At 47.4% G+C, this 21,678-nt stretch overlaps 1 protein-coding gene across 5 annotated transcripts in view; it reads right to left on the reverse strand.

The window, feature by feature from the left end:
- Window positions 1-21,678, reverse strand: part of LHFPL2 (LHFPL tetraspan subfamily member 2) — a 172,961-nt gene that overhangs the window by 64,555 nt on the left and 86,728 nt on the right. The window contains exon 4 of one of the 5 annotated variants that reach the window (XR_011488122.1): window positions 11,957-12,047. The exons of the other annotated variants lie outside the window; for them this stretch is intronic. The gene's annotated coding sequence lies outside the window, so the exon portion shown is untranslated. Of the gene's footprint in view, window positions 1-11,956; window positions 12,048-21,678 lie in introns of those variants that run through there. 5 annotated transcript variants of the gene reach the window in all.

Consider the following 21,678-nt stretch of genomic DNA (forward strand, 5'->3'; position numbering starts at 1 on the left):
GGCCCCCACCTCCCAGCCATCCACCACCCCCACTTCTCCAGGGAGTCGCGGCCCCCACCTCCCAGCCATCCACCACCCCCACTTCTCCAGGGAGTCGCGGCTCCCACCTCCCAGCCATCCACCACCCCCACTTCTCCAGGGAGTCGTGGCCCCCACCTCCCAGCCATCTACCACCCCCACTTCGCCAGGGAGTCTGGGCTCCCACATCCCAGCCATCCACCACCCTCACTTCTCCAGGGAGTCGCGGCCCCCACCTCCCAGCCATCCACCACCCCCACTTCCCCAGGCAGTCGTGGCCCCCACCTCCCAGCCATCCACCACCCCCACTTCTCCAGGGAGTCGCGGCCCCCACCTCCCAGCCATCCACCACCCCCACTTCTCCAGGGAGTCGCGGCCCCCACCTCCCAGCCATCCACCACCCCCACTTCTCCAGGGAGTTGCGGCCCCCACCTCCCAGCCATCCACCACCCCCACTTCTCCAGGGAGTTGCGGCCCCACCTCCCAGCCATCCACCACCCCCACTTCTCCAGGGAGTCGCGGCCCCCACCTCCCAGCCATCCACCACCCCCACTTCAGCCCAGATCCGTCCCGGTGGCGGTGGTTCACAGGACGGACTCTGAATCAGCTGCTCTGAAAGAAGTCATCTAAAGGGACTTCTCCACTGGTCAACAGTGAAGGTGGGAGACAGATAACTTTGGGGGAACCGGAGAGAGGGGAGCGAGCACCTCTCAAGTATTTACTTGTGGCAAACTATGAACGCTCTGACCAGAGGCCCAAGGCTGTTTTCTCGGACATTTCCCACTCTTCCTGAAGGGCCCTGAGTGCAGGCCTGAGACGCGAGAGCCGCTGGCGGAGGTTCCAGAGCCCCACAGACAAGCCCCCTTTACCGCCGCGTGGAGAACACTCTGTCGCGCTCACAGCTGGGCCAGTCACAAAGTCCCTGGGAAAGGAGGCAGGGGTCCCGTCCACAAACTCCCGCAGGGTCACCAGCCCAGCACCTGATAAATCAGTTACTAAAACAGGTCCTGGCCTTCTGGGGACTGGGGATCGTGTAACACTCAAAAGGGGGAAAAACATAAAAAGTAAACCCGTGCTGCAAACCCCAGAGAAAAGAGAACTTACAGTTCAGACGTGCATGGCAGGAAAATGGAAATAATTAAAGAGAGCTGCTAAGTACATGCAAACTTCCTGAAGTGAGGGCAGTCACTGCCTTGTGTCCACCGAGCAGACCGATGGCAAGAAGTGGAACCACCAAGCTTAACTTAAGAAAACAGAAAAAGAGCAGCTCCCCCGCATCAAAACCTGTATTTCTGTAGAAGAAACGACATTAGAATGCTCTGAGTTTGAATTATGACAAAGGTCCACTTTAGGAGGCAAGCCATTTGTAATTCTAGAATCCTTAAGTTACAGAAATTTAATAGCTGTGACCCTGGATGTTAAAAAAAAAAAAAACAACCCATTGTAGTTAGGCTTTTGTCCAACTACCTCCATATCCTTTGGAAATAAATCCTCCAGCATTTGTGTGATGGCTCTGACTGGCCACCAGGGAAAGAAAAGCTAACAATCTCGTAGGGGCCTCACGTTAACCCAGAGCACACTTCCTCCAGCATGGTCCCTTGAGAGGCTTGGGTTTCTGAATGGGGAACACACACACCCACTTTTTCCGAGCTGCCGACCCCCTGGCCTTCGTCCCTTTGTGGAGTGTGCAGTCTACTGGCAGAGGCCACTTGTAAATTGTAAATTGTTTTCCGGGACTTTCCAGGACTCGCCCCTTGGGGTGGGATTCCCACCTGCGCCCCCTGGGTGCTGTCGCCTCCTGACCCCGTCGCCTCTGAGCATCCCCCTCCCAGCTGTGGTTCAAGGTCCAGCTCGAACGCCCTCTCCTCCAGAAAGCCTTTCTCTTTAGGCCTGACTGGAGTCCTCTGGACGCACTGCGCTTTCCAGGGCAGGCTGGTTGAAGAGCAGTTTTTCTCCCTTACTGGACCGTCGGCACATTAGTTCTGCATCCTCATCTGACTCAGCATCGCACCCACAGGCCGCGCACGCAGGGTCTGCTCAGCCCACACCCCAGCGTCTCCCCGCAGCGCTGTCCCACCTGCAGGCGGGCAGGCAGGCACCGGGACCCTGGTTTCCAGTCCTCCTGCCCGCGTGCTCCGGGCGTCCCACCCGTCTCGCTGCCCCTCTGAGAAAGCAGAGTGTGGTGGGATGGCCCTGCCCTCGGCCCTGTCCACGAGAGACTCCCCCGGCCTCCAGGCCTGGCCTCCTGGGCGCGGAGGGACAGAGCTAGGAGTGGTTGCAGCTCTTTCCGCAGCCCTACCCTGGTCTTGCGATGCAGCAGGGAGGCCACCCAGAGCGAGCCCTTCCTCAGCCGTCAGGTCACCTCGGGGCCTCACAGATGGAAGAGGGGGCGGCAGGGAGAGCTGCACGTGACAACCAGGCAAGAGGCAGGAGGACGCGGCACGCCCCGGCCTGGTCGTCGGAGAGCGGAGGGCGGAGGAGGTGACTCTGCAGGTGGACTTTGTAGCTGGAGGAGGCCCAGGCCACGGGAGGGGTGGGTGGCGAGCCCTCCCATCCCTGGTGGTCCTGAGGGGCTGACACCACTGCCCACTGACCTTGGAGCCAGCGGGGCCTGAGGGGAGCTTCGGAAAATCACTGACCACCCACCAGGGGAGCCAAGAGGAGGCGACACCTGACTTGCCAAAGGAGGGTCTCCGGTCCTCAGCCCTGCCCAGCTCCCTGGGTGCTCTCTCCTGGGTGCATGGTTTCCTTATGCCCAGACCCCAGGCTGTGAGAGGCTGCAGACCGTGACCTCCAGGAAGGCAGGGACCGCGTGCATCTCCCCTGCTCACCAGTCCATCCGTGCACGGCATTTGGCACACACAGCTCGAATCTCATAACCACCTGTCGGATGACTCCTCAGCGGGCAAAACAGAACTCAGCTCTTTGGTTCCGAATCATCGGAAGCTGCACGTCGAGAACGCAACTCACAGAGTAAATCAGCTCCTCCAGTCCACGGTTTATACAGAGGAGACAAAGAAAATCTCTAAATCAAAATCAACAGACATTTCCTGACAGTTAACTCAGGAAAATCTCAGTTGTGATTTCTGCCAATAGGATGAATACATATGTAGTAGTCCCTCTTATCCATGCTTTCATTTTCTGTGTTTTGCTACCCAAAGTCAACCAAGGTCTGAAAATATTAGGTGAAAAATTGCAGAAATAAGCAGCTCACAAGCTTTAAATTCTGCGCCTGGGTAGAGTGACGAAATCTAGCAAAGTCCTCCTCCATCCCTCCCGGGACATACATCATCGTCGTGTCCAGCCTGTCCCGCGCATCAGTCACTTAGTGGCCTTGCTGTGACTGTCAGACGTATCTCAGTGCTTGTTCTCCAGCCACCCTCCTATTACTAAACTGTGGCCCCAAAGGGAAGAACAGGGATTCTGCCAATTCGGACCCACCAAAGAAAAGCTGGGAAAGACTTCTTCAAGTGAAAAGATGAAAGTTCTCAACGAGAAAAAAGTTCATATGCTGGGATTGCTAATATTCAGTAAGAATGAACCTTCTGTTCACGCAATCATGAAGGAAAAAGAAGTTTGTGCTAGTTTTGCTGCCACGCCTCGAAGTGCAGAAGTCGTAGACATAGTGCATGACGAGCGCTGAGTTAAGACGGAAAAATCATTAACTCTGTACAAGAAGGCATTCTGACAGAAAGAAACCACGCTCACATAACTTCTATTACAGCGTATTATTAATAAGTGCTCTAGTTTATTATTAATTATTGCTGTTAATCTCTTATCATGCCTAATTTGTGAATTAAACTTTATCATGCATGTTTGTGTGTAGGAAAAACATAGGACACATCAGGACTGGTACAACCCAAGGTTTCAGGCATCCACAGGCGGTCTTGGAATGTGTCCCCCGTGGATATGGGGGCTACTGCATTGGTTTGAATCTTCAAGTCACTGATTTGTGCAGAAACAGCGAGGATCCACAGCTCCGCTGACTACAGTAGTTTTAAAACTGCTCGTGTGGGTGAGGTCAGGCCACCTTGGTGGGGATGTAGGGCCAAGGGCAGAAAAAGCATGCCAGTAAATCCTGGGCCATTTTCTTGCAAACACGCACGTGCACACACATACACCCAGAACACAAGAACAGCAAACTGAAGCGGCTGTTTCAGCCAACGTTAAACTTCATCTCCGTCTGCTTCTTAGTAACCTGGTCAGACTCTTAAGCTTTTTTTCTCTTGTCTTCCCTTTTCTAAAAGAAAACATTCCCTAACCAAAATATGGAATTCATCTGCATTGTAATCCCAAGTGGAGCACAGACTCATTTCCTCTTGATCTGTGTTTCAATCACTCCCACTCACTCTCGTTTCTCATGGACAATGACTGGAAACACTCCCCAGTAGGAATTTCAACCGCCCTCTTTGAGACAGATGTTTTGGAAACCACTGACAAGCTGCCCGTCACTGTGAGGGACTCTCACAACCACTCAGGTCCAAGCTGTGCAGGCTTCCCCACGCCCAGCTCTACCACCATCTGCAAGACCTTAGGTTCTGTTAGATCAGCCAGATACCTGTTATGTAGCAATTTTTTTCTCCACATCCCCTTTAACCAACACATTCCCCATCAGGAGGCCACATCTGAGGCCCTATTTCAGCAGTCATCCTCATCTGCTACGGCGTCAAGAGTGGGACTTCTCAGGTATGTCTCTGTAACGATCCAGTACAGCAAATCTTTCGATGAAAAAATGACTTTCAGGAAGTGCATGAGGCGCTTGGGAAAGAAAAACGAACTTGTGTGAGCCGCTAGGACCTGTTCATAAATTTCTGCTAGGCAAATGGGGCCCTGGTGGCTTGAGAGAGTTATTGCTCAATACTTCCTAGCACCCACACAAGTTCATGTTTCTCCCGAAGAGGGGGCGCCTCACTGGCTCTATGAGAGAAACGCAGTACAAGCTTCAGTCTTGTTCTGGTGTGATGCATGGAGGCCGAGTGTGCAGGCCACCTGGATGTGCTGTGAAATAGTTTCTCAAACAGTTCCAGCTTTCCCAAATGCACCTATAAAAATAAAACTAAATGCCTCTTAAATTCACTCTTTAGGGGACCTACCTTGCTCCAACAGAGTCAATGGACGGGAGAGAAGTTTCAGCAGAACCTAGCCCTCTCACTGGAAACATCTGGTTACTGGGAGGAATAAGGAATAGGTTTGTGCACGTTTGGAAGGTCACCAAGTAAGAGAACATACCCTCTCTAAGTCTATCCTTACCCAGCCCTTGCTAAGGCCATGATACAGAAGAGGAACTGGAAAAGCCGCACTGCCATTCGAGAAAAACATCCTACATTTAAGAACTTAAAACTTGTGCAAAAGCTTCCCATCTGCCTTAGCAATGCTACCTGCTGCTGTGGCTGCAAGAATTCTAATTTCTCCTGCACCAGTAAAACTGTGGGTGACTGTGAGCCATCAAATTCAGGCACAAACACACACTTCCAGGCCTGCACATGCCTGCTTAGTTTAGTACACACGGGGAAGGTTAGACCCTTGGCTCCTTTTCTCTACCTTCTTTTATTTTTCCCAGTGAGGATGATGTATATGCAATACCACATGTCAACTTTATATGAAGCAAACTTGGACAGGGTTGATCATGAAGTTGTATAGTAACTGACAAGAAAGACATTTTTCGAACTAGGTATCCTTAGGTACTCTACTTAGCAAAACCATTCGGGTGGAAAACCCACACAAACATAAAAATTTTTAAAAAGGGACTAACAGAGAGAAGCAATGAAGCAGAACACTGAAGGACATAAACTCTAGCCAAAGGGACCCATCCCCAGCTCCATCACTTTATCAGCTATGTGACCTTGGGCAAATGATTCAGTCTCCAAGCCTCAGTTTACCCATATGTGAAACGGGGAGAATAGAACCTACATGTATTAGCACCGACATGTATCCAAGGCACAGCACTCAGCCAGCGGAAAGCTCTCAGTAATGGTAGCTTTTATCACATGACTCTTACAAAGCTTCTGCCCTGGACTCACTGGGGTTTACTCAAGAATGACACACCCTGGCAGATTCACCTGCACTGATGCCTAGACTTGGCCTGATGTTCCCCTTGCCATTTAGAGGTCAGAGTCTGCACGCTCTGTTTATACTGACTAAGTTTCCTGGTGACATAGTAGTTACCCAGAAACAAGTATTTGTTTAGTTCTTTGCTTTCTCACTGCTTCCAAACGTCTGTGGATTGATCTACGCAGATCCCAGAAATGTAATCATTACTTGCTTGGCTAAAGAGGCTTCTCTCCGTGTTTGTTTTTACTAGAAGTCAGTCCTCTGAACCTGCGGTTTGCTAACTTTCTTCTGAGCACAGAACACGATTTATCAAATGGAATCTGACAAGCAACCCTAGTTCTGTGTATGAGACGGATCAAAGCAGAGCATGCCGATTAAAAAGTAAGAGGCTGACAAGGGCCACCTTGCTCCCATCATGACCGTTACCTCCAGGGAGCCCCTAAAATGCTCCCAGGAACTGCCGCACTCTGGCACATGCTCAGAAAAACTCGGATCCAAATTGTTCTGGCAACTCAGTCCTCACGGCCCTCAAATGCCACATGGACTGACCTTGAAGAATCTCAAGGCGGAGCTCCAGCTTTTCTCCTCCCAGCCTTATCAGAGACAGCAAAGTCAGAGACCCACACAACCACGATCCCTCGCTTACCCACTGTCCCTAATGTGGCGAAGGTCTGCGAGGCATGTGGGCCTGATTTTCTGGTTTTACTGACTTAGACCTGAGACATATCAATCCCTGAAGGAAAGGCACTAGGACCTCCACATTCACACAGAAACCAGGGCACTGGCTTCCGAGGGAGCCAAGTTCCACTTGGAGTTTTTTGTACCCATTAGGCCGTGGCTCAGATGGTAAAGAATCTGCCTGCAATGCAGCAGACCCGGGTTCGGTCCTTGGGTCGGGAAGATCCCCTGGAGGAGGGCAGGGTAACCCACTCCAGTATTCTTGCCTGGAGGATCCCACGGACAGGAGCCTGGCGGGCTACAGTCCATGGGGTCACAAAGAATCAGACACGACTGAACGACTAACCACACACACAGGGCATGACATGTAAACCAGGGTCAATCTAATGTAACAAAACTCCACAGAACTGCCAGTGAAAATGACATGGCCGAGGTGGAATACAGACTCCTCACAGTGCCTGTGAATTCCCAGCACAACGCTCACACATATGACATGCAACGGGGACAAGAGCTGAGACAGAGAGTCTGAGCAGGGGATGAGAATACTGAAGCCGCTGGAGAAAGCCATGGCTTTAGGAACTCAAGACTGGGAGGCAGTCCCCCCCACCTCCCCCTCCGCTGCACGGCTGCTCAGCGGAAGCCAGCGGACACGTAACTGTGGGAAGGCAGGGGGGAGAGGGGACTAGGCCAGGGTGGTCCGAGGGGGACCGCCAGGAGGGATGAGGCTGCAGCCAACCAACGAGAGGTCCCAGCCAATCGTGAGGCATGACCTTCCTCCACCGAAGAAGCCGGCCCTTCTCCCCAGGGAGAGGCTGCAAGACTCCCAGCCTGAGTCACTCGGAAACAGATTTTACAAAGCGCTGCGGAGTTTCCCGGGGAGCCATCTGGCCATGACGAAGGAAGAGGCTTCTCCAGCTCCAGCCTCCCATGGTTCTCGCGTCCTTCTGCTTCTCCCCAGCTCACTGCGGCCAGCATGGCTTTGGCGTGACTGTCACGATCCTCCAGCTTGAGCATCTTCAGATGGACATGGCTCTGCCTGAGGCTTCCTGCTGCAGTGTGTGAGGCCTGCAGCCCCAGATCACCCTGTCCACGGCTTGACCTGGCCTTGGGGCGCTGGGAGGACGGCGGGGGTGATGGCCCAGGACCCGGCGCCGTCAGGCCATGGCAGGCGGCAGCACCCAGGCAGCATCCATTTCCACACCTCACCAGGGCCTGCCAAAAACGGGCCCCTTCGACATCTGCTAATCACATTTGCTCCACGGAGCCAGGAATAATTACACCCGCTCTCTGACGGGAACGCTGGCAAGGGCTCACATCCCCGCAGCTGGTCGGCGGGTGGAGCAGATGTCTGCTGGCATCTAATGACTAAGCTGGGAGAACGAGCCCTCAGTGACCCCGGTCACCTTCAGAGCGAGCTGTCGGCCCAGCCGTCGGCAGAGCGTTGGGTGGGCGGGCTCCACCGGCCCCCTCAGCCCCTCTAGCCTTCCTGAGGCCATGCCTTCTCTGATTAGGGACCGTTTCCTGGTGCCGTGACTCACATGCCACACACATTAGGCTCTGGTTAACTGTTCACGTGACTCGGGTTTCTGGAAAATCCCTGTCCAGAAATTTAGTTTTAAGCCGTAAAAGTTTCATAGGAAATATCTGATTAGATAAACAACCGTACTTTTTCGGTCTCGTTTCAAAGTTTTTGTTGGGTGCTACTGCTTACGCTGGTGTGTCTGTTGACTGTGGGAGTGTAACAAAGCGCCTCAAAACTCAGTGGCTTAAAACAACAGTGACGTAACACTTCTCACGACTCCGTGAGTTGCCGAAGCTCACTCACGCGCTGTTCTCAGTTGGGTCAGCTGTGCCAAAGGTCTCAGAGGCTTCAGTCAGACAGCTGGCACAGGCAATGGGGCACCTCAGCTCTCCCCTCACTGGCCTCTCATCCTTTCGCAGGTCAGACCGGCTTCCTCAGGTGGACGTTGCAGGGCGAAGCCCCAAGAGGGCAAACGTGAGGCGGCAGGATTTCTAGAGATCTGGACTCTGGAACTCACACCCCGCTTGGGCTGCGTCTGTCACCCCTGGCAAGTCAGAGGCCACCTCAGACTCAAGGGGTAGGGAAACGGCTCCAGTTCTGGATGGGAGAGCCAGAAAAATCTGAGCTCATCTATCGCAGGTCAGCATCTCCGCCACCGTGTCAGAGTGACATGAGTTCTGGAGATGGTCTGCAAGTGATTTTAGATCAAAGGGGCCCCAGGACAAATGCTGAATGCTGTGAGCCACCCTTAAGATGTCACAGCACACATTAGCCCAGTAAACTCTCTGAGAAGTCTCACAATAAGAATAAATCCTGCTTAACTTTGACTGATGATGAGCAAACACATTTATAGAAGCAAAGGAACCTAGAACACCATTTTGGAAAGTGTGGTCATGAATCTTGGATTTGGGGAACCATTTTAGTTGAGTGTAACTAGCTTTTCAAAAAAATTTTACTTATTTACTTGACCGTGCTGGGTCTTCATAGCCGCGCGGGCTCTCTCTCGTCACAGAATGTGGAGCTCTCATTGCAGCGGCTCCTTCTGTACAGGGCAGGCTCCGGGAGCCGCAGCTCGAGGGCTCGGTACCCGTGGCTCCCGGGCTCTGGGGGACAGGCTCAGTAATTGTGGTGCACAGACCCAGTTGCTCCATGGCACACGGGATCTTCCCGGCTCAGGGATCGAACCCATGTCTCCCGCACTGGCAGGTGGCTTCTTAACCTTTGAGCCAGCAGGGAAGCCCAACACACTTTGTCTTGATGTCTTTTGAAATATCCCGGAAATGGCGCATGTCCAAAATACTCTCTAATGTGTGGAAGGGGCACATACTACCTCAAGCCCTGAGTTGAAGTCATAAAACTAAAGGTCACTACAGTTATCTTTCAGGTCATTAACCATGGAGAAATTTCTACTCAAGATAATTTTGATTAACCCTAAACAGTTTTTCTTGAAGTTGATGCACAAAGGTTTGGGGTCTTCACCTTCAGATATAATATTTTTGAGCATTGACAAAAGCCCTGATTTCTACAGGATGGATGTTGGGGTTCATGCTGCTTAACTTTCACAGCCTTAAAACTCAGTGAAAACAGCAAAACCAATATTTTTCCACAACGAACTAATGAACCACTCAAGAACTACTCTACTTATCTACAGCCCCTGATCTGTACCCTCCCATACAATTTTCTGCTCAGGCAGAAAGAAAAGCTCATCCATCCTCAAAACTTGGCAGCTTTCGATTGTTATGGTATGGAAACAATGAATCTAACACTGGTCATTAGACTATGATGATCTCAACAGTGGGTGAGATTTATACAGACAAGGCCAGGTCAAATCAAGATTTAGGGCTGTTAGGTTGACAGCACTTACCAGATTGGAAATGACAAGAGCAATCCCCCTAGATTCGATGAATGGACACCCATCCCAGTCCCTGCACAAAGAGAAGCGTGCCAGGGCACAGGGAAGGCATACTGCAAACTGGATGCTACGCACAAGACTGAACACACATCCTATTTACTTTGGGTTTTTCTTCTGTGCTGGGGACATTGATGGACAAGGGGTAGAGAGAAGGATTTGTGTGTCTGGCTGCTAGATCCATTTCTTTCATTTGATTATTCTAACATTCATTCACTAAAGGACAATGATTCACCCCAAGACACACGGCAGCCAGGGGCCAATTTACTGAATCAGACTCAAGAGGTCCTAACATTTCTCTCTTTGGCATCAAATACTTTTAAGTCTTCATCTTATGCTATGAAATCATCAGGGAAACATCTCCTGGATGGAATAAAAGTGAATCTACAGAGGAATGGGGAATTCCATGGGAAAAAACATTCCATGAATGATAAAAGAGGAAAGCAGAAATTCCTAAGGGAAAAAGAATCATGAGTACACTGATCAGTTTAAGAAATAAACAAGGTGACTGTTTAGGGGAATTCTCTAGAAAAGCCACTTAAAGAGCCTTTTTGAGAGTGGCTGAACTATATGTAATTTTTAACTTGAGCAGCCAGAGGCTCATCAGTCTAGAACTGGTGGGATGGTTATTCAGTAGACTTTCCCTGGGGCTTCTAGTGAGGTGTTTGGGAATCACTTTCAGCTCCTGCTCCTAATTCACCCTGAGAAATGTCCCCAGAGCCTGGACACCACATTGAGTTCTTTTCCCCTCAACCAGATAGCTACTCCATTGGAAATGAGACAAAAATGACAATAATTGGATTAAACTGTTAAATATAATGATAGGGACAACCTGAGGCCAACTTACTGTTTTGTTTCTTTTCTCAATCCACATACTAAAGGATTCTAAGAGCAAGTGTACCCCTCGAGCATACCCCAAAGCACCAACATGCTAATGCCTATGAGACAACCTGTACAGAAAAGGGAAGCAATCAAGAGAAAAATAAGAACCACGAATTCCATATACTGTTAAATATAGCTAGATGTTTAGAACACAGAAATGTGAAACACTTGGGGCTGGATGGACTGATAGAGAAGACATGGCAAAGAAAGGATAAACCGTATACTTTATGCATAATATTGACCATATATATGAAGCATGTCAATTTCCCCTTCAATAAGGCATTCACAGGCCTTACAAGGATCACTAACCAGCCACTTAGCACAAAATGTAGGTTTCACTGCCAGAAGGCTGCACTGATGGCATTGTGAACCTCGCACAGGTTCTATAAGCTCCATCCATCATCCTGCACCTAAGTTGCTTCCACAAGAGCAGGATGTTTGACGGGAACATGGGCATGCGCCAATAGAAATAGTGTGACTGCGTGGGGGACACCTGTTGATACTGGTGAGGGGAAGGATGCTCCCAGGCCTACTTCTGCCTGCTTGCATGTCACTCACACCAACCACTCCCGGCTGCCTGACCACGTTCTGCACCTTCAGGCTCCGTGCCTTTGCTCTCACTGGTCTCCACCTGGGCAGTAATTCTCCTCCTACATCCCTGGGTGAAACAGAGTCATCTTTAAGTCCAACATCACGGCTCTGGGAGGTCGCCCTAAGCAGCAGGATTAAGTGCTCTTTCCTTTATCCCCAGAATAATCAGTATACCACAGTGGCAGCTACTTCTCTGCTAGTTTCATGGCTGCACTGGTGGGGGGTGGGGGGGTGGTCTTTCAGGGCAGGAATACTGTGTTACTCCACCATCACAAAACAGGTCTAAATAATCAGGTACCTCAAGATCTTGTGCCTTCATCCCCTAGATGACATCAACGGAACAGCCAGGAGGACGCTAGGATATATTTTCCATGTGAAGATGTATCATCAAGACTGCTGTAGAAAAGAACATATAAACCCGTAGCAGAGAAGCATTCTTTTTAAGGTCTACTAAGTGCTGGATTCCACCTTTTTTTCTTCCCCAGGAATTTCCCCAAGTAATGAAGGTGGCCTCGTTTACACTTGGCTGGCTACAGATTTCCGTCAGATTTTTGTTTTCTTCCAGATCTCAGTGCATGGAAAAAATATCGTAATTTCCTTATGGGCCTAACTATAATTCTGTGGGCTGATTAGCAGTGAGGAAACCACGAGCCTCTGAGGAGCCTGGTCAATCCATCTGTTCCATCTGTTCCCGTAATGGCTAATCACAACCTTTGTGACTAAGGCATGACATGTTATTTTAGGAACAACATCTAGATACCTCTCAGAGATTCCCTCCACATCTTCCCTTCCTCATTTCAAAAACAGTTGCTAATGTCCAGTATTTATAAAATCCACCCTGACATCGATCAGGCACTGACATGACTTAAGTACTTTCTACTAACAGTCTCCGCCTGTGCTTTGTCTCCGACCACCTCAAGCGACCTCGTCCATCCATGAAACAATGTTGCCCAATAATAACCTGGAATTTTACTTTGCTGAGTTGTTCTAACAACAACAAAGAGAAGGTTAAAGCGGCACACACTGCTGGCGCCCTAGTGGTACCCGCCTCAGCCCCTCTCCCACACATGCATATGGCAAGGCCTCGGGACCTTCGCCTGATGGTTTTCTTCTGACCCCTGCAAGAAACGGACCTTAACTCTGGCCTCGGGAGCAGCTCTCAAGGACACATGTGGGCTGGAGGACACATACCCCAGTGTTCTGGCCCCTCAGAAGGGATGTTTCTGAAGACTGTTTCTTAGAATTCACCAGGGATTGAGCAAACTGCTCAAGAGCAGCCTCTTCTAGGCTTTCTTCTCCCCACCTCACGTGCCTAGTCCCCTAAAAATGCTTTTCAGGATCAGCTCCCAGGTAGCCTACTTGCGTTTAAATCTTTGTCACAGGATCTGTACTGGGGGAACCAGATCTAAGGAAAGTACAAACAAGGAAGTAACCTGATATCGACAAGGGAAGGCAGAACCCTGGAACATCCCATATTCATGTACAGTCAATATTCATAGTAAATAAAATATCATGGCATATTCGTGCTGAAGAATCTTTCCGTGTCTTGGTCATAAGGAGCCTGACAGCCTCAGGAAGCAAATGGAGCTGTCTTAAATCTCGGGGAATTAGTGCATCATATGTGTTCAAAAGATTGGATTTCAGTGGTTGTTTCCAGATTCCATGGTATTAAGTTTCCTTTTATTCTTCCCAGCACCATATTTTCAATAAGCCCTGAAAAAAAAAACTACCCCTGGGTAAGGATATTTTGCTATTGTAACAGTCTTTCAATCTTTGGGAGATAACTCACCATTATTTTCATTCTCCAAAATATTAATTTTACTCCCTCAAAGAATCTTATTAAAATAACTGCATTCCTTGCCTGGGAGGTGAAGTTGAAAAGCTAACTAAAAAGGATAATTCCAATATTACAGGAAAATAATACACATGGAATATGGAAATAATTAAGACCCAAAGAAAAAATGTCAAATCCTCAAGTCAAAAACACTTTAATCAGAGAATAATGCCCAGGGCCTCTCACTTGACTAATATGTGTTAGACATTATTCAAGGTGTAGTTTGCTTTAAGCCAAGCAGGTAGGTGAAGAATTCACATTCCTATAAAAGATAAATGAATGGAGGACAATTTGCTTCACATAAAGAATAAATATTCCATTACAATGCTATGCCCTGAAAAACATAAATTTTATTTTTTAAAAAATCTGACTTACTTATTTTTAAAGACTGTCTCTAACTGAGAAAGCATATATCCTTCATTCACAGCATGAAATCGCAGCTAGGGCAGGGTGAGAGGGATGCAGAAGGACAGGGAGGAGGCAACAGCGATTAGAACCTCACGTAACCCAAGGGGTGTTGTCAGTGAGGGAAAGGCAGGGTCTCAAGATGCTCCCCAGGTGTCTGGCATGGAGGAGGCAGTGGGGGTCTCTGTACCCAAAGAGAGAATCCAGGGACAGGGCCAGCCAGGGGAAGGGACCAGGTCCACTTGGGGCCACACTGCATCAGAAGCACCAGGGAAGCAGCAGGGTTCCTAAAATGGTCCTGATGCAGGAAAGGGAGAGAGATGCAGATGGAGAGGATGAACCTGTGGACACAGTGGGGGAAGGACAGGGTAGGATGAATTGACCGTAGCATGGACATATACAGGAGTTTCTTCCCTGATAGCTCAGTGGGTAAAGAATCTGCCTGCAATGCAGGAGACCCCAGTTCGATTCCTGGGTCGGGAAGAGCCGCTGGAGAAGGGATAGGCTACCCACTCCAGTATTCTGGCCTGGAGAATGCCATGGACTGTATAGTCCATGGTGGTGCAAAGAGTCAGACGCGACTGAGCAACTTTCAGTGGACATGTACAGACTATCGTGTATAAAACAGACAGCTAATGGGAACCTGCTGCTAACACAGGGAGCTCGGCTGGGCGCTCCGCAATGACCTAGAGGGAGAGGATAGGAGAGGGCGGGTGCAGACCCAAAGAGCCCGGGGGGGGGGGCTGGTGTATATGCATACTTGTAGCTGATTCATACTGTCATAGGACAGAAACTTACACAGAATTGTAAAGCAATTATCCTTCAATTGAAAAAGGAAATGCATACCCGGGGGAGACCCCCCAACAGGCAGGAGGCTACATGGGTCTACAGCCTGGAAGAGGGGTTTGGACTGGGGAGGTGTGGCCTGTGGCTAAAGGCACCGAGCAGGCTAGAGAATTTGGAGACTGCAGGAAGATGCAGGAGAGAAAGGGTCAAAGACTGCCTGCAAGCAATACTAAGAGGCAAGCAAGAAAAGTCAGTCAAACAGCCTGAGAAGAAACACGAGCAGAAAAGGAGCAGGTAAGCATCACTTCAAGGGGTCAATGAAGACTTCATTATGAGCCAACATACTGTGTATTTATTATTCCTCTGTCAACAGGTATTATACCAGGCCTGCCTGGACAGGGTGCAGTGTGACGGCCACAAGGTCTGGGGGGTGGGGAGACAAGGGCTCAGTAGGCAGAGCTGACTGTCCAGACGCTGACCGTCACAACTGACAAGCCACATCACAACCCCCGAGTGTAGTCTCTCTGACATTTCCACGCCTGATTTCCCCTCAAATATGACCAATTTGGCATGCAATTAACAGGCTTCCCTGGTGTCTCAGAGGGGAAAGAGTCCACCTGCAATGCAAGAGACCTGGGTTTGATCCCTGGGTCGGGAAGATCCCCTGGAGAAGGGAATGGCTACTCATTCCAGTATTCTGGCCTGGGAAATCCCATGGGCAGAGAAACCTGGCGGGCTACAGTCCATGGGATCTCAAAGAGTTGGGCACAACTTAAGCAGCTAACACTAACTATGAGTGAGAAGACACTAGGCTCAAAGTTACACATTCCAATACATCCTTCTAGGAAAATGGGAAAAAATGACAAATGTCCCAACTGTCATAAATGACAGCTCAACCTGAAAAGGACCATAAACAGTCACAAAAGAGAAAAAACAAATGACTCTTCTACTTACAAAAAACAATCAATTTTATTGGTAGTAAAAAAGAGTAAAATTTGAAATGAAATGCCATTCTCACTTCCCAAAGTGGCAACATTTAAAGATCTGATCATCTCTAGGTGTGCCAAGGCAATTACTTTCTTATAATGCCAATGAGAGCCCAACTTTCCTGGATAGATTTTAAAAACTGAACTTACATCTCTAAAAGGATATTCAAAGTTTATATTTAACACCTTAAAAAAACAGTAAACATCTTGATTGTCAAAAACAAAGATTAAAGTGACTTAAATATATACCGTAAGACAGGATATTCAACCATTGACATTTTAGACAAACTTTTTACGATATGGGGAAATGCTTATAATATTAAACAAAAAAGTAACTGAATATAAAGTTGTGTGCAGAATAAGTGCTCAGTTATGTGAAGAAAAGAATGCGCAAAAAGAAAACTTGGCCATTATACTGGCAGTGGTGACACCCAAAGGAACTGGCTTTTTTCCCTTCTTGCTTATACTTTTCTGTATGAATGTGGATTATTCTGATAATCAGGAGAAAAACACATATAAACATTCTCTGGCAATTCTAGTCCAGCCACAAGTACATAAAATGACTGAGTCCCTTGGCTGTCCACCTGAAACTATTAATATCACAATAAATAGTGTTAATTGGCTATACTCCAATATGAAATACAAAGTTTTCCTTTTTTTGAAAAAAAGTTAGGTATATTAAGGCTATTGCGTGGCTTCAAGAGTATACCAGTGTTCAAAGGCACAAGAAGGATTGAGGTATGACCTTTAAGCAAATAAAAAACCATCTTTGCTTTGAGATGTGTAAATGATATAAATATATTAATACAAGCATAAAACACAGGCTATCAGAGCAGCTAGGTAAAAATGTAACTCTTGGTGTTTTGCCCAAGTGACTTTCTCTGTACCAAGTACCAAGTGTTAGTTACTCATGTCTGACTCTGTGCGACCCCATGGACTATACAGTCCATGGAGTTCTCCAGGCCACCATACTGGAGTGGGTAGCTGTTCCCTTCACCGGGGAACCTACCCAACCCAGGGGTTGAGCACAGGTCTCCTGCATTGCAGGTGGATTCTTTGCCAGCTGAGCCGCCAGGGAAGCCCTGTTAGTTGCTCAGTAGTGTTGAACTCTTTGCAACCCCATGGACTATAGCCTGCCAGGCTCCTCTGTCCAGATTTCCCAGGCAAGAATACTGGAGTGGTTTCCTTCTCCAGAGGATCGAACCTGCATCTCTTACATCTCTTGCACTGGCAGACAGATTCTTTACCACTGAGACACTGGCAAAGCCCAATGTGGGGTAGAAGCGCCAGTGAATGGGCTGCGCTGACCTTGAACAGTGACGAGGAGTCCATGACCGCAGTCGGTCAGCACACCAGTGGTCTGCGTCTTTCCAATCCACAGTCACTCCATGAACAGTAGGAGAAAAGTGGACTGAATGTCACCTGCATAAGAAATGTAGCTCGAGAAAGAAGCAAGGACAGAGAAGTGAGGCACTGCCCCAACAAGAGAGAAGTCCGCTCTTCCAGATTAGCCGCATAGATTTCCAAAGGGGATTTGCAGTCGCATTGGTCTTCATGACCTGTGAGTTAACGACAGGAAGTGTCCATTTCCTAACACAACTTGGCTGTGCATATAGTATAATTTGGACCCAAATCAGGTACATTTCCAAGTCCACCTGAGGCTGCCAATTAAGACTTTTTCACAGGCTGCCCTGGGCTGGTAACATGAGTTACAGAGACCGGGGGCCAGTTCCACCTTTACGGATTGCCTGTTCCCCCGGCCCTACGATATCTGGTGAGACGCTGCCTGCGGCTCAGGAGATGCTGGTGTCTGTAAGGACAGGTCCACTGGATGACTAGCGGTCCCCCATAGCATGCGAGCACAAGAGAGAGAAAAGAGCACAAACACTGTGCTTTGGTTACTGAATCAATCCAAAATGAAATGTAGATTAAATCAATATTTAATTCAGAAGAAGTCAGCTTCCACAAGAAAATCATGGCAAAATTTCAGAGTGGAGAGGGTGTTTATGGGAGCAGCATCTTGGAACTTTAAAGCTGTTTTACTGCCTTCTTTAGTGGGAAGAATGGATTGCTGTGGCCTAACATGGGAAATGATAAAAATAAATAAATAAAATGCATGTGGCTACTATTTACCTGTATTAACAAACTGCATATAAAAGCACAAATACAGTTTTACAGCATAATTTTACAGTGACAATGAGGAAGATACTTCTGCACGATCCCAGTGTATGTTCACTTACCTGAGGTCAGTTCATCTCCTTCCTTTCAAGGAACAATTTAAAGAGTGGATCATTAAAGTAGAAAAGCTTTCTGCATAAGGATGGGATATTTCTTCTTGGATATAACAGACAAGAGAGATACCAGTTGGAACCAAAACAACTTGCTAGAGGATTTGCAAATAGCCTTTTTCACAGACTTAGACATTTGATTACAACAAAACTATGTTCATATTGTATGGCCGAGTCCCTCTCCTGTCTTCCTGAAACTATCACATTATTAACCAACTACACTCCAATATAAAATAAAAAGTTAAAAAAAAAACTATATGTTTACTAACATGAGACCCAGATTGTCCTTGTGGACCAGTTCCATCAGATGGAGAACCAGAATTCCCTGTAGAATAATCCATCAGACGAAGAACCAGAATTCACAGGAAGATGGCCAGATCGGCACGGAGAAGAGCTCCCTTCCATGTAGGGAAGCATGATTCTTCCTTTTAACCTCTGGCTTCACCTCCTCTTCCCAGTGCAGATGAACCTTCTACGTCTCAAAAGAACTGGAGCCACCCTGTGGGAATTCTCTTAACATCTATTCCGTGTAAATACTTCAGTCCTACCAGTGGCAGCTCCACCCTCTGCCACAGAGCTGCCCAGTCTCTGCCCAGAGCTAACCCCATTCCCCTTCCCTTCACCCCCACAACCCTGCAGACTGTGCTTCATCACTCAGCTACAGCTAAGCGTTGGCTTAGCTGCTCCTCAGCATGTGAGATCTTAGTTCTCCCATCAGGGATCCAACCTCTGTCCCCTGCATTGCAAGGGGGATTCTTAACCAGTGGGCCAGCAAGGAAGTCCCTCATGGTGCCTTCTCAATGTTCAACTTCACCTCTTTGCTTAAAAGAACCTTCCTGGCTCCCCAAGTCATAAATGGGTTATATTCAGATGGTTACTAAACTGATCACGGTGAACATTTCATAATGTAATTAAAACGTGGTCCATTATGTTGTTTACAGGAAACTAACAAGATACTGCACCTCAACTTTTTTCCAGTTAAAAGAAAAAGAGAGAACAGTAAAAGTCAAACAACAAAGTGGGTGAATCTGATTTGATTCTCACCACTGGTATCTCAGAGTTCATGGTGTTCCACACTCTTGTCAGGCCTTGCCATTATCAGACTTAAAATTTTTTGCTTATCAGGCAGAAGTGAGTTTGTATCTCACGGAGGGGTTTGTATTCGCATTACTCATAAGGTTGAGCAGATTTTCATTTTACTGGTTCCTTGTGGTTCCTCTTCATGAAGTGCCTGTTCAAGTATTTCACCACCCTTCTCTACTCCTGGATTTTTGTTTCATTTGTCAGCCTATCCTCCTTATTAATTCACAGGCATTCCTTACATATTCTCCGTTGTAAATTTATGAGTGTTTTAAATATTTTATCTTTTCACTCTCTATATAGCCTTTTGACAAAGTTCAGAATTTTTAATGTAATCAAGTTGTTATTTCCTATGTGATTTATGCTCTCTCTGTTTCTTGAGTAAGGATTATTCCCTACTTTGTGTAATGAGGATATTATTAAACAAACATATTTAAAAACACAGGTCATACTCCCAGAAGTCCTTTATAAATTAGAAGCTATACTTAAGCCCACAATTATGCCTCCATTTCACTAACATTTACTGTATACGTAACGTGTGTCAGGCACTGTGCTGGGCCATCTATAATGTACTGAAGTAGAGTTCTCTTCAGAGAATGTTACAGAACCAGTGCCATAGTCTAACCATCATTCATCCTCCGCCCATCCCACAGACGCTCACCCAGCACCTGGCACGCATCAGACATTGTACCCGGCACAGAGAGTATAATAAAAAACTCAGACTAGCTCTCAGGAGGTTCACGGTCTACCCAGGGAAGCCGCTTTTTGTGGAAAGGGAAGAATTGTTTCCTGCTGGGAAGGCGGCTCCGGACTCTCCTTTAGACACACACGCTGTCTACAGCCAGACTTCTTACCAGAAAAAAAGACAGTCTGTCAACATGTGAGTAACAGAAGCAGAGAAAGCTCTGCACTCAGTTTAAGTCTTCCATGCATTTAATTACTTTGATTTGCTTTTGTTAAATCTTGCAAACCCGTGCCTATTTGTACTTTATCACTTTCTATTCAGAAAGCATACATTTTGTCCATCTACCCTCAGTAAAAAGAGAAGGCTTATTATAACCTCTCTCACTAAGTCTTCTCCTTGCCTATTAACTGCTTGCAAGCTGCTGGCAGAAATGAATTCTCTTAATATATTCTACTATTGGAATTTAAAAACCTCAGTGTCGTAACAGTTAAACTCTGCATGGAAAAGCTACCTTCCTTTAGCTGAAGATTCTTCATGAAATTTGATAATGGTTCCTATCTAATATATAAATATCAATCCTGCTTAATTCTTGGAGAGAGTTTACAGTACTGGACAGTAAACTCTCATTCACTTGTTCAGTCTGGCAAAGTATGAGGACAGCAAGGCACTCGCCATGTTTATTAACCAAAGGGGTGCGGGTATCACAGATCAAGTAAATAAAACGGAAAGATTTTAACAGGGAAAGTGGCTGGTGTCGTTGGCCCCGACTTCACAGGGACACGATCAGAGAAGTTAACCCCAGTACTGTCATTGTGACACAGCCAGACTCAAACCCGGACCAGTGTGGTTCTGAATCTAACACCCACTACCTCCACCTCTTAGAATACACTTCAGTGTCACCAGGGGCATAAACGTGAGACAGAATACTGATCACTTTAATTGTAACATCTTGTCATGTTTCATGCAAAACTAGTACCACTAAACTTCAAGCCGGCACTTATTCCCTTTCTATTTCTGGTAGTACAGTACCGGTACAGTTAACAGTTTCTAACATAGTTCCTGGTTAAATATTTGTTAAAACTATCAAACGTTTGTGTTAGAAGTGCTTTTATTTATTTCTTTCAAATTCCTATTTATGTTTATTACCTTACTGAATAAGTGAGTAAAATGCCTTTTAGGAATGTCTTAAACTGGTACAGGAATAGAATTAAACATTCAGGTCGAGATATGTCCAGTAAGTTAGGCAATCAGTTTATCTGCTTGTTTAGAATGTATCAGGGCTTCCCAGGGGGCTCAGTGGTAAAGAATCTGCCTGCGAAGCAGGAGACTCAGGTTCCATCCATGGATCAGAAAGATCCCTGGAGAAGGAAACGGATACCCACTCCAGTATTCTTGCCTGGAGAATCCCACGGACAGGGGAGCCTGGTGGGCTACAGTCCACGGGGTCGCAAAGAGCTGGACACGACTAAGCGACTACACAACAACAACAGTAAGAAGAGAGTGCTATTCGCTATAGGTGGCTAAAAGTCATAGATTTCTCCCGGATGACAGCTCCTAAACTATCTCCTGGGGCACGGCAAAATGTGACCCATTTGGGGAACAAGGTATTAGCATCGTATGTCAGAGCCAACGATCATCAAAGGAGGAGAACATTTAGCTGAAAAACAGTGTTTAGGTTCATATTCTAGTGAGTGGCTGTGAGTGTCTCCCTACCTTATTTCATAAGACGGTGGAGGGGAAAGACTACAGCCAAGATGTCTAAACAGAGCCTCAGTCTGTATCACATAAGGTACAGATAACACATCTGCTAGGTGTCTTTTTTTTCTTTCCAATTTTAAGTATTTTAAAAAAATTCCTCTAAGCTTGTTACTTGGTAGACTATAAACAAAACCTTAGAAGAAGAAGAAGAAGAAGAAGAAAAACACTTTCATAATCTGCAGTCAATTGGAAAACCTTGTACTTC

The sequence above is a fragment of the Odocoileus virginianus genome, chromosome 6 (assembly GCF_023699985.2).
Source record: "Odocoileus virginianus isolate 20LAN1187 ecotype Illinois chromosome 6, Ovbor_1.2, whole genome shotgun sequence".
NCBI classification, from domain to species: domain Eukaryota; kingdom Metazoa; phylum Chordata; class Mammalia; order Artiodactyla; family Cervidae; genus Odocoileus; species Odocoileus virginianus.